Raw genomic sequence first — 13,376 nt, forward strand, 5'->3', positions numbered from 1 at the left:
GCAGGGCAGCAAGTATTGGCTGATGCAATCAATGAGACGTGAGTGTTCACCATAGGCGCTAATGTTGTAATAAAAACAGAAAATGCTGGAAAAACACACAGCAGGCCTGACGGCATCTGTGGAGAGAGAAACAGAGTTAACGTTTCGAGTCCATATGATTCTTCGGAGCTGCTATAAAGAAGAGTCATGCAGGCTCAAAATGTTAATTCTGTTCCTCTCTCCACAGATGCTGTCAGACTGAGTTTTTCAGCATTTTCTGTTTCTCCTTCAGATTTCCAGCATCTGCAGTATTTTGCTTTTATCTTACGTATTAGTTGTTGTGTATCCTACATGACGACAGTAACTGCACTTCAAAAATGCTTCATTGGTGGAAAGCACTTTGGGAGATCTGAGGTTATGGAAGGCGCTAATGAAACAAGTTCTTTTTATCCCCAACTTTAGCACAATGCTGACTTTTGGATGTGTCAGGCCCTGAAGTTACAGCTTCCCATTCCATCGCACCATTCCTCTTCCTTCATCTGCCAACTGATCTTTTGCCACCAAGCTTTCCAGACGATAGTAATCTTCACATATCGTGTCATTGTCTCCTTCAGCACCATCCTCCTCACTGCTTTCTCATGCTTCTCATTTAGCGAGATGGATAAGAATGATTTCAGCAAACACCAGCACCACAACTGATACAACACCTCCTTAATTCAGGACTATTCCTCCTCACAATGCATTCAGGACACAAATAACACTCAAGTATTCGACTTAACAGGTCAACAGAATCTTTTTGCCATTAACCTGAACATCGGTTTTACGTTTGGATTTGGTTGCTGTGGAAAGAACCTCCAATATAAACTACATGAACGGCACGGCACTAGGAAGTTCTGAGGAGCAAATCGTCCTTGGCTTGTGTGTCCATAGATCTCTGAAGGCGGAGGGGCATGTTAGTGGGGTGGTGAAAAAGGCAAAAACAGAAACAGAAATACCTGGAAAAACTCAGCAGGTCTGGCAGCATCGGCGGAGAAGAGTACAGTTGACGTTTCAAGTCCTCATGAGGCATATGGGACAGTTGCCTTTATCAATCGAGGCATAGATTACAAAAGTAGGGAGGTCATGTTGGAGTTGTATAGAGCCTTGGTGAGGCCACAGCTGGAGTACTGTGTGCAGTTCTGGTCACCACATTTTAGGATGGATGTGATTGCACTGGAGGGGGTGCAGAGGAGATTCATCAGGAAGTTGCCAGGGATGAAACATTTAAGTTATGAAGAGAGGTTGGATAGACTTGGGTTGTTTTCGTTGGAGCAGAGAAGACTGAGGGGCGACCTGATCGAGGTGTACAAGATTATGAGGGGCATGGACAGGGTGGATAGGGAGCAGCTGTTCCCCTTAGTTGAAAGGTCAGTCACAAAGAGACATAAGTTCAAGGTGAGGGGCAGGAGGTTTCAGGGGATGTGAGGAAAAACTTTTTTACCCAGAGGGTAGTGACGGTCTGGAATGCACTGCCTGGGAGGGTGGTGGAGGCAGATTACCTCACATCCTTTAAAAAGTTCCTGGGTGAGCACTTGGCACGTCATAACATTCAAGGCTATGGGCCAAGTGCTGGTAAATGGGATTAGGTAGGTAGGTCAGGTGTTTCTCACGTGTCGGTGCAGACTCGATGGGCTGAAGGGCCTCTTCTGCACTGTGTGATTCTGTGATACATCAGGAGCTCTAGCCAATCAGAAGCTGCTATGTGCAGTTATTTCAAGATTTTACATTTGTCCAGATTTCTGGGCAGTAATTTATTATCTAACTGAGGTGTTTAAAGATGATGTTAGCATTAAAAAATGGCTTACATTTGTATAGCACCTTTTACAACCATGGGAAGTCCCAAGTGCTTTGCAGCCAATTAAGTTGTTTTGAAGTGAAGTCACTGAAACACAGCAGCCAATTTGCATACAACAAGCTGGAGCTTGCCATTTGTGAGATCCCACAAACAGTAATGTGATAACCAGGTGATCTGTTTTTATGATGTTGATTGAGGGATAAATATTTGCCAGGTCACGGGTGGGGCAGGGGTAGGGGTGGGGGTGGGGTTAGGGGTGGGGGGAGCTCCCCTGCTTTTGAAATAGTGCCGTGGGAGCTTTGACATTCACCTGGGAGGGCAGTTAGGGCCTCTGTTTCATGTCTCACCTGAAGGACAAGCTCTCTGACTGCCCCTGTACTGCACTGGAGTGTCAACCTAGATTGTCGTGCTCATGTTGTGGGCCGGATCTTGAACCTACAAGCTTCTGACTCAGAGCCATGACTTCTGAACCATGGCTGACACACATGACACATAGAGAGAAACTATTTTTCCTGATGGGAGAGTCCAGAACGAGGTGGAGGGTTGGAGGTTGTGGTGGGTGGGTGGGTGGGAGGGGTAGGGGAGAGTGATGGGGGCGGGTGGTGGTGGGAGGGGTGGGGAAGTGTGGTGGTGGTGGTAGGTGGGGGAGAGTGGGGGTGGTGGGTAGGGAAAGTTGGGGTGGTGGGTGGGGGAGAGTGGTGGTGGGGTTGGTGGGTGGGGGAAAGTGGGGTTGGTGGGTGGGGGAGAGTGGTAGGGGGGTGGGGGAGAGTGGTGGGGGAGAATGATGGGGGAGAATGATGGTGGTGGGGGAGAGTCGGGGTGGTGGATGGGTGAAAGTGGTGGTGGGGGGGTTGGGGGGAGTGGTGGGGGAGTGGTGGTGGGATGGTGGAGGAGAGGGGTTGGTGGGTGGTGGAGGAGAGAGGGGGTGGTGGGTGGGGGAGAGTGGTGGTGGGGTGGTGGAAAGTGGTGGGGGGGTGTGGGGGAGTGGGGTGGTGGAAAGTGGTGGGGGGGGGTGGGGGAGTGGGGTGGTGGAAAGTGGTGGGGGGGGTGGGGGGGTGGGGGAGTGGGGTGGTGGAAAGTGGTGGTGGGGGGTGGGGGGAGTGGTGGTGGGGGGGCGGGTGGGGGGGTGGGGGGGAGTGGTGGTGGGGGGTGGGGGAGAGTGGTGGTGGTGGTGGGGTGGTGGAGGAGAGTGGGGGTGGTGGGTGGTGGGGGAGAGTGGTGATGGGGGGGTGGAGGGGAGTGGTGGGGGAGAGTGTTGGGGGGTGGTGGTGGTGGTGGTGGGTGGGCGTAGTTTGGGGGGAAGTGTGGTGGGATGGAAGAGAGTGGTGAGGGGGAAGTGGTAGTGGGGTGGAGGTGGAGTGGTGGGGATTGGTGGTGGTGGGGGAGGAGGAGTGTGGTAGTGGGCGTTTGCGTAACCTTAAAATTAGAGCTAAGCCATTCAGGGGTGATGTCAGAAAACAGTTTTTCACACAAAGGGTTGTGGAAATCTAGAATTTGTTGCCCCTGCCCCTGCCCCCCAGCCCCTGACCCCTGCCCCTGCCCCTGCCCCTGCCCCTGCCCCTGCCCCTGCCCTCTGTCCTCTGTCCTCTGCCCCCTGCCCCTGCCCCTGCCCCTGCCCTGAATAGCTGTTTGAGGTTGGGTCATCTGAAAATTTCAGAATTTAGAGAAGTTAGTAAGGATTACAGAGCCAAGTCAGGTGGACAGATCTCATAGATGGATTTGCCATGATCTCAGTAAATGGCAGAAGAAGCTTAAGAGGCTGGGTGGACTACTCCCTGTTCCAGTGGTCTTAATCAATAATAATATAGTCAATTCTCTTGTATAACAGGCTAGTAACTGCCTTATTCTGCAGTCAAACCAATTGTACCTAGCAGAGGGAAACTGTACTGCACCTTCCCCTTGTGCTGCTGACATGGGCCATACAAAAGTATATGTTGTTGAGTTTGCTCTTGGCACCGTGACATGGTGGGGGATTTCAGTACAGACACTACATTGTCAGCATGAGGCAGGAGTCACTGGAGGGTGAGACTGTCGGGCACAGGAAGAGGTGTCGATGTTTGTTGGGGGAAGGGATTAACATTTCCTCCCTGCCGTGGAACTGGCGATGGCTGGGTTCCTCAAGAACAATTCAGATGTATATGTTGAAGTGTTTTGACCTACAGAAAATAGATACCATGAAATGTAAAATAAATTCCATCATGTTGTCGGTCGGGCTGAAATGCAGAGAGGTGGAAGAAGAATCCATTGGACCATAAAGGGTAATTGTAATAAAATGAGTGTTAGCATTAAGTGATGCAACAGCCCAAAAGATGTTATTCTTTCAGATCTCACAGAATATAAATTAAACTTGGGCATTAGTGCTTCTTCTAAAAATTTGATGAGGACAGCTGGTTGGGTCGTCTTTTATTATTTCTTAAGGAGGATTACTTTCCACTCGTTCAGCATAGCTAATTGTTAACTCTCAGTTATACATTCCCCTACAATTTCTCTTCTTACCACCCACATTCACACCCACGCCCACTCCCAGTTGCACTTCTCTGCAAGGCGCTGTCTCCACGTAATGACGCCAGAAATGTTGCAAACGCTCAGCAGGTCGGGCAGCGTCTGTGGAGAGAATCAACGTTTCAAGTCAGTGACCTTTCCCTCACGAGCATGAGTTCTGATCTGAAATGTTGGGCGGAATTGTCCTGTCCCATTGGCGTCAGGTGTCATGGTGGCCGGTGGGGTTGGGGAGGGGTGTGCGACGATATGGCAAGAAGGCCAAAACTTTATTTGATGCTGTCGTGAAGCCAGTTTGTGATCGTCCGCTCCACCCGTCAATGGCGGGTCCCCTTTCCCGCTGCCGCACGATGGGAGCCTAATTTAAAAAATTTAGCATCCCATTAAGCTCTGCTCGCCAGAATCATCCCCCCACACATCAAATTTCGGGGTGTCTTCAGAACGCCAAGCTTCACGACCGTCTTTAAAAGGAGTGCACCTGGCCACCTGAACTTCGAGGGCAACTCGGAGGAGAGCGCACACAACCCTGCGCAGCGCAAGACATCAAGGAAGAGGTGCTGTACTTGGCGCGGGGTGGGGGGGGGGTGGGGGGGTGCACAGGCAAGTTGCTTTTTCCCGGCTGGCTTTCAGTGCGGTGCCAGGGCAAGGGCTCCACTGCGGGTCAGGCTGGGAGGCAAGGCAGCACAGGCTGAGGGAAGTATACAAACACATGCCTGAGGGGGTGGGGGAGGGTGAGGGAAGCAGCCACGCACTTGGAAAAACTTGTCAAAAATGAGCATTTGTCCGCAGCTGAGACCATTCAGCTGCAGCTCTATTGACATGGGCTTGAAGCTTCTCTGCCCATTCAAGCAACTCAAAAGCATGAAAGTGCCACCAAATGCTCCGGATCTTTTAACCCCTCGGGCACAGATTGCAAATTAATGTGTGTTTTAGGGAGCAGTGCCAGGAATGGAATGAGGACACGATCCACAGGGCAGATAAAGGTGTGTGTGTGTGTGTGAGTGAATGGTGATGTCCCTAGAAGTGGCAGTGAGTGCGATCCCTGTGGATGTGTGATGGGTTTGTGAGTGTGCGAGTTGAGAGTGATAAGTATCATTTAGCCTGGTGAAATGGAGGAGCTCATTCATCCTCTTTCGGCACTGGGTGGCTGTCCTTTTTTGCAGGGTGTTGGCGCTGACCACCACCTCCCAAGCTGGATTGGTGACCTTGCTTGCTGGTCTCTTTGCCCAGAGTGGGGGTAGAGGACTTGACGGTGGGCCCCCACTGCGTCCAGTTGGTGCTCGAGGAAGGTGTTGCCATATTTGCATGATTCCACCCTTTGTCAGCCATGAATTTCCAGTAGCTTTCGATCCCTTATAGAGCGCTAGTTCTGTGCAGGGGGGGGACACTTTAAATAAGGCGCCTGGATTATTGAAGACTTGACGTGACAGCCGGGTGGGTGAACCAGAGGCCGCTCTGCCAGTGATTCGGTCTGTTCCCTGTGAATGCATTAGTAATGAGGCAGGACATGCCAAGAATGGGATGATACGGCACTAAAACCCACCATTGTGGCTGGTGGGTAAAATGACTCTTTTCATGCCTGCTGCTGCACTTAATGCAAATCTGGTATGTTTTTCTTTATTTATTCATGGGGGGTGGGCATTGCTGGCTTGGCCAGCTCTTAATTGCCCTTGCTGAGAGGGCATTTAAGAGTTAACCATATTGCAGTGGGTCTGGAGTCACACATAGGCCAGATCAGGTAAGGACAGCAGAAGGGCATTAGTAAACTAGATGGGTTTTCACAACAGACTTTTAATTCCAGATTTTTTATTGGTTCCAAATTTCACCATTTGCTATGGTGAGATTTGAACCCTGTCCCCAGAGTATTACCAGTGTATTGACAATACCACTACACCACCACCACCTCCCCCAACTTAACTTCCTGTTAAGTCTGTTTCTCTCTCCACAGATGCTGCCTCACCTGCTGGGCATTTCCAGAATTTTCTGATTTTATTTCAAGCATTCCACCAGCACTTTGCTTCTGTATTAGTGCCTCCACCTTGCTCTTTCCCATTTGATTTCTGCTTGCCTGTAGTGCAGGTTGAGATTCTGAAGAGAATTATATTTTATTCCCAAGCCAGCTCCGAGTGGTTGGACTTATAATCAATTGAACCTTCCGGTACTGGTCAACTGAAGTTGAAGTTAAAAATGTTGCCTCAGTGGACATAGGAGTTGTTCATCCCCCTGGGGTCAGATAAAATAAATATTTATTAGACATCTCATTCATGCTGTACCTGACCTGGAAGAACCCCTAATGTTGGCAGAGTTCCATAAGTGGAAGAGCTGTTTCATTCTGTAACCACAAAAGAACCTGACTCTTCTGTAGATTTTGCACAGCTGCAAGGTGAGCTCTATCCTCCAAATCCAAGTACCTGATTAAAATCAGCTCTTTGATTTCACCCTATTCCCCAACTCCAAACACTAACTTCTGACTCCTTTCAGTGATTTATATTGGAATTAATAACCTAATGCAAGAGCTGCTGATGCGTCCTGACTGATGTAGTGTGTACTTGACGGAAGATCTTTACATTCCCAAATGCTTTTTGCTAACGCGTCTGTCAGAGAAAAATCATTTCCTTTTCCTGTGAGTGCTAATCTTCCCTTGACATCAAAAACCTTGCTTGTGAGGTCTGTAGACTGCAGTGAATGTAAGGAAATTCTTTACGTTGTGCAAGAAGAAGACTAGGGCAGGGGTTCTCAACTGTTTTGCTTCTGGGAACCCCCATCACGCACCCCCCCACCCCCCCCGCAACCTTACTCAATGTGAAACATGTTGCTGATGCTGAGCAAGTTTTCTATTAAGACGTGGAGTTTATCTTTGAATAGCACCTGCTGAGGTCATGGCCAATGTTCATCCTGGCCCGCTGGTTTGTTTCCATTGATGTCATTGCTGAAGAGCCAGCTTTCTATAAATAGGTTGTACTAAATGGGAGGAATGCTCACACTACGGCAGAAGAAGCCGTGCTGAATTCATCGGAGAGTTCACGCCAAAATGTCTCCAGTGACATTTTACTGAACCTGGTTCTGAAGGAGCCATCTGATGAAATGCCAGTGAGTTTCTCTAATAGTTTTGATTGGACAGAGGGTGGCGGTTTAGCTTCAGTATTCTCAGTAGAGGGGTTTGTAGCTCACGGGTGTGCAGCAGTTTGTGAGCCACCGACGCTCACATCCCATGAATTAAAACCTATATGAAAGAACAAACCAACCCTCACTGGAATGGTCAGTAAAGCATGATGACCCAGCATCAAATGGGAAGACTTATCATCAGGTACCCCACTTGTATGGAAAGCCATCAGTTACCCTAGGTGGATGAGGAAAGGATCAGATAGACCTTCTGAAGCCTTCTTAAGAAATGTTAACTGCTCTTCCTGTAGGTGCTGACTAATTTCCTGCTTTCCTGTATGTGTGCTGTTGCAGAAATTTGCTTTTTACCACGCTCTAAGTTGACTGTTTTGATAAGCCATTTAGTGAACCAGCACCACATTAATCTTCAACTCTAGGGAATTCTTGGGCGATGAGTTGCCAGGCTCAACCTCTTACTTCACAGGTCATTGGAGTGGCCACCTACAGATGACTAACTGGCAACTCTCAAATAGATAAAAGCGAAACACTACAGATGCTGGAAAACTTAAACAAAAACACAAAATGCTGGAAAAACTCAGCAGGTCTAACAGCAACTGTGGAGAGAAAAAAAAATTAAGAGTTAACATTTCGAGTCCTTATGTCTCTTCCTCAGAGCTAAAGAGAAGTAAAAATGTAATGAAATTTATACTGTATAAGGGGGTGGAGCAGGTGAAGCTGGATAGAAGGCCAGTGATAGGTGGAGGCAAAGGAGAGATTGCCAGAGATGTCATGGACAAAAGGACAAAGGGGTGTTAATGATAGTGATACTGGCTAAAGGAGGTGCTGATGGTGGCATTAAGGTCAGAAAACAGAATTTGATAATGGCAGGACAAGGGTAAGCACTCAGGAAAAAACAACATGAACAAGCGACAGATGGTCCTTGTGGGGTGGGGTGGGGTGGGGAAGCGGACAGTGGTGGGAAAAAAGATCGAAAATAGGGTAAAAGGTGGGGGTAAAAGAACGAATAAAATGAATAACTCCCAAACAGAGCCTGGATAGGTCACACCTGTGCTGTGCCTGTGGCAAAGGCCAGATTCAAGGGGCGGAGTAAGGGCTTAGGTGCAAATTGTCTGGTTAATCCTTAACGTCACCCTGCGCCCCAACCCATAGGGGAACTGGTATTTACCCAGAAGTCGCAGCCTTACTGTCTCCAGGTGAGTTGCTAGGACCAATCCCATGTGACACCGTCTGTCATCAGGTGCCTCTTTCAATGCAACGTGCCTTATTTTTCAAACATTGTGCTGCAGCTGATAGCTTCCACTCGCCATCCACTTTCCAGTGATCTCACTACACTGCATGCGGACTGTGGGGCTGTGCTGATTTGAGAATGGGTGGCAAAAAAAAATGACTTTAGCCTCCGCATTGGAGCGCCCTTCTAAACCTGAACCAGGGGATCTAATTATAAGCTAGGAAAACCTCAAACTCAACAGAAGTTAGTGCGTGCACTTCGCTTAAAAGTTGTGTTTCACAGGGTCACCATTACCAACCTTCCAGGATTGGCCAAGAGTCTCCAAGAATTAAAAATTATTCTCAAGAACACTGCTGTAAGCACCCTAGGAGAAAAATCAAGGTAGATTTAAAAAAAAATTGAGCACTTATTTTATTTTTTTTTAATACTTCAGTTTGTTAAACCGTATCAGAGATGAGTAAAATGGCTGTTTAACTTGGTAGTTGGAGATGAGAAGAGGACATGTGATGAAACTTCCAGGAAAATGTCCAACTACAGTTGGCAACTCTAGCAGTCACCTGGTATAGTCAACGCAAACATAGCTGAAGTGTTTAGGGAGGGATTAGTCTTGTGGTTCATCTGGGAATAGAAGAGGCACAGGAGTTATACCAAGTTAAAAAGGGTAGTGGAAATGGTCTATGGGTCCCGTACAAGCATTCTTTCTTTAGCCACTGAGACATGTAAGTGATGAGCCAAGATCCTGAGTGCAAAATACCTGTAAATTTACAAGGGAAGAAGAGGAGCTCAAGTACAGCAACAACTTGTACTTAAATAGCACCTTTGATATAATAAGTTGCCCCGAGACACTTCATGGAATGTTGTAAAGCAGAATTTGACATGGAGCTACATGAGGAGATATTGGGACAGCTTTTAAGGAGAATCTTTAAAGGAGGGGAGTGAGAGGGAGGGAATTCCAGAGTTGAGGGTCTTGATAGCTGGAAGTATCTCCAACAGTGGTGGAACAATTAAAATCAGGGATGCTCAAAAGGTGGGGGTGGGAGGGGGAGTCAGATGAGCGCAGATACCTTGGAGGGTTGTGCATCTAGCAGGGATTAGAGGCAGGGAAGGGCAACACTGTGGATGGATTTGAAAACGGGGGTGAGGCTTGTCAAAATAAGGTTCTGCTTAACTGGGAGTCCATGTAGGTCAGTGAGCATAGAGGTAATAGGTGAACAGGACTTGTTGGGAGTTAGGACATGACAGCAGAGTTTTGAAAGACCTTAAGTTTATGGAGGGGTAGATGTGGGAGGCCTGTCAGCAGCATGGAATCAGGAAATAGAATTAGGTGACACCATGCTTGGAGGTAAACTAAAGGCCAAAGGTTTTCTCATTCCTATCTTCTTGTACTTGAAGTAGTTCTGGATTTTAGGTCAGTTACTTCATTTTTATTTTAAAGTTTCTTTTGATAAATCAGGAGTGCCTTTTTGTATTTGTGAGTCACATATAAAGAATTACAATGCGAATTGCTGAATGCCAGGATTATATTATTTTAAATTAATAATTAATGTTGGATCACCAAATATGGATCCCCCTTCTTCTCCATTTCAAGAAACAGACTGTAAGAGTTTGCGTCCCTGGAGATTTTTAGGTCAGATAGCATGGGCATGTGGACCCATATTTGTCGTGTGTGCTGTAGTTTGGATGCCTCTGTGATAAATTAACAGTTTAAAATCCAACCTTTATTTTGTAATCCAGAATTGCACAATGTCTTTCACTGTGCTTCATTTATTGCTTTTGTCACAGAATGCTGTTTCCCACCTGTTCATTTTCAACAAGACAGTGTTTCATCTTTATTCATATCTCTGTGTTTTTGAAGTAGTTTTCAGTTCCCATTGAGGAGGGAATCCGCAATTGGCTCTAATTGCTCTACACAAACATCAATAAAGCAGTTTCAATCAATGGGTGCGAATCGGAAAGCTTTCCGATCAAATCTGGATCAGGCCGGGCTGCCCCCCTCTCCCCTGTCTTGTTCCTGTGCTGTGTTGAACCTTTTGCTGAGTCCAACAGGAAGGATGTGGCCAGAAGAGGGATGGCAACCTCAGGCAGCAGAAGGACTCAGCTCAGAGCCTCCCTGTAAGTGGATGATGCTGCAGTCTTCTGCTCAGATTTGCTGTCTGTTTGTAGAATGATAAGCAACCGTGGCCAGTTTGAACTGGCCTTGGGATCCATGTAAATTATGACAAGGGTGAGGCCATGATCTTTGGGAACTGGGATGACCGATCCTTAGTCTGACAGTCTGACCTGATGGTGAAGGAGATGATCTGAAAGTGCTGGGGTTATGGTTTGGAGGAGCCAGGTCTTGCACCAAAAACTTGAAGGAGTGTATAGCCGTAATGAAATGGAAACTGGACACATGGGAGTGATGCTCCCTTTCCGTTGCGAGTAATGGCCTGCTTATCAGGTGTGAGAAATTTTCGCTGTTCCTCTGTGTGCCACAGGCGTGGCTGATACTCTGCTCCTGCACCGGCCACCTAAACCACCTTCTGCTTTACCTGGAGATCAAAAACGGGCATGAGTACAAACCCCTCGATAAAAGGGGAAAGAAACATACCCAACATCACCTTCATCCTGATGGCCACCTTTGTGTGTGGCTGCAGCAAGCTGTGCATAGACCTTCGGTACGCAAACACTACGTGCTGAGGTTCTACCTGTCCTCATGTTGCAAAGGATGGGTCTGGCCATGTTGCCATGGAACACTCCACTCAGTTGGACTGTGCCGTACCACCAGTCTCTCTTGTAAATATTTATGCAGAAAAGTACCTTTGAGAACATGGCAATGATTGAATGTAATGTTCTTGAGGCCCTGTGGGGGATAAAGGAAATGGTGGATACAATCGGATGGTTCCCTGAGAAGACTGCCCAAAGTCATCTGGCAGAATGCCTCATCGCCAGAACTTTCAAACTACCACCAATACGTTAACCGGTGGAGAGAAGGGCTTTCTCCACCAGATCCTACCTGCGTGTCTGGAGTATCACTGCTTATGAACACTGCTTTCGAGGTGATTGTAGTGGAGAAGTGCCTGGCACCCACCTCCTCCAGGAATGTGCCTTTGCAAAGCAGGACTGGAAAGAAATGTAGTGGTTTTTGTTGAGGTTTAACTCAAACAGCTCCATAAAACAGGGCTTGGTGCTCTGTGGGCTGTTTCCAGGGATGCACACTGAGATTAACATCAACTGCTACTGGAGGACCATCAGTTCATTGAAAGATGCTCTTTGGTCTTTCCCAAAACCTGCTGGTCTTCCAGTGCAAAGAGCTGTCAACGACCGAGTATTGCAGTCTGGCATCTTCAAAGGTTCAGAACTTTGTGCTGAGTGATGCATTAAAGCTTGGGGCAGCCACTGCAAAGGCTCAATGGGTAAAGACCAGAGTCTAAGGCCCTCCCGTCCTGAGGAAACTGTGGAAAACCTCTCTGGGTGTATGCACCAGAGCATGTTTCACATGGAATGAAAGTATACATTGTAAATATAACCTGTAATGGCAAGTGTAGTGAGGCACTACATGTACATAAATAAACTGATAGTGTATTGTTAATTTTGAACTCTAATGTAATACATTTTCACAAATTTTATAATAAAGTATATTTTTGGCGAGAGTTTTCAATTCTTTGTGTAAGTGCTAAATGACCTATTTCCCATTCTACTCAGAAAGCACATACTGTTCATTTCTCACAAGAGGTTGGACCATTGGTGGCCGTGTCTTCAGTCGCCCTATGTCCCAAGCTCTGTACTTCCCTCATACACTCCTCCACCTCTCTACCATGCTGTCCGCCTTTTAAGACATTCCTTAAAACCCTACTTCTTTGATGAAACCTTTGGCCATCTGATCTAATATCTCCTTATGTGGCTCATACTTTGTTTTGAGGCTCCTGTGAAGCTGCTTTGGGACATTTCATTATGGTAAAGGTGCTATGTAAATATAAATTGTTAATGTTGTCTTTACTCAAATGCATAAGGTAACAGCCAGGGCAAACCACTGGCAACAAAAAAAACAACTTATTTATAGAGAGCTCTTAACATGATAAAATATCCTAAGGACTGGAGCATTGAAGCAAAGTTAGACAATGAGCCACATAAAGAGATATTTGGGCAAATGCCCAAAAGCTTGATCAAAGAGGCAGGTTTTAAGGAATGTCTTTACAGGAAGAAAGAGAAGCAGAGAGGTTTTAGAGGCAATTCCAGAATTTAGGGCCCAGGCAGCTGAAAGCTCGGCCACCAATAGTGGCCTGATTAAAATCTGGAATGCTCAAGATGCCAGAATTAGAGGAGTGCAGATATTTTGGAAGGTTGGGGGGCTAGAGGAGATTACAGAGATAGGGAGGGGAGGGGCCATAGAAGGACTTGGGAAATAAAAGATGAGAATCTTAAAATCGAGGCATTGTTTATTCAGAAGGCTTGAGGGGCCAAATGGCCTACTCCTGCTCCTAATTGGTATGTTTGTAGGAACCAAAGTCGGTCAGCTTGCACGGGGTAATGGCTGAATTGGGCTTGTTGTGAGTAAGGATGCAGACAGCAGAGTTTTGGATGACTTCAAGTTTACGGGAGTTGAATGTGGGAGAATAGACAGGAGTGTGTTGGAATGGCAGATTAACTGCTATCAGGTTTCACAGCACTTCCATCACCATGCCAACTCTTTAGATTTCTGGAGCTTTGATAGTGCAAAACATACCTCCTACT

The 13,376-nt window shown here is 47.1% G+C and overlaps 1 protein-coding gene across 3 annotated transcripts in view; it reads left to right on the forward strand.

The window, feature by feature from the left end:
- The window catches only part of LOC121287477 (protein phosphatase 1 regulatory inhibitor subunit 16B-like), a 150,169-nt gene that overhangs the window by 25,058 nt on the left and 111,735 nt on the right, over positions 1–13,376 (forward strand). The gene's annotated exons all lie outside the window — the stretch shown is intronic.

Source organism: Carcharodon carcharias, chromosome 14 (assembly GCF_017639515.1).
Source record: "Carcharodon carcharias isolate sCarCar2 chromosome 14, sCarCar2.pri, whole genome shotgun sequence".
In the NCBI taxonomy this organism is placed as follows: Eukaryota; Metazoa; Chordata; class Chondrichthyes; order Lamniformes; family Lamnidae; genus Carcharodon; species Carcharodon carcharias.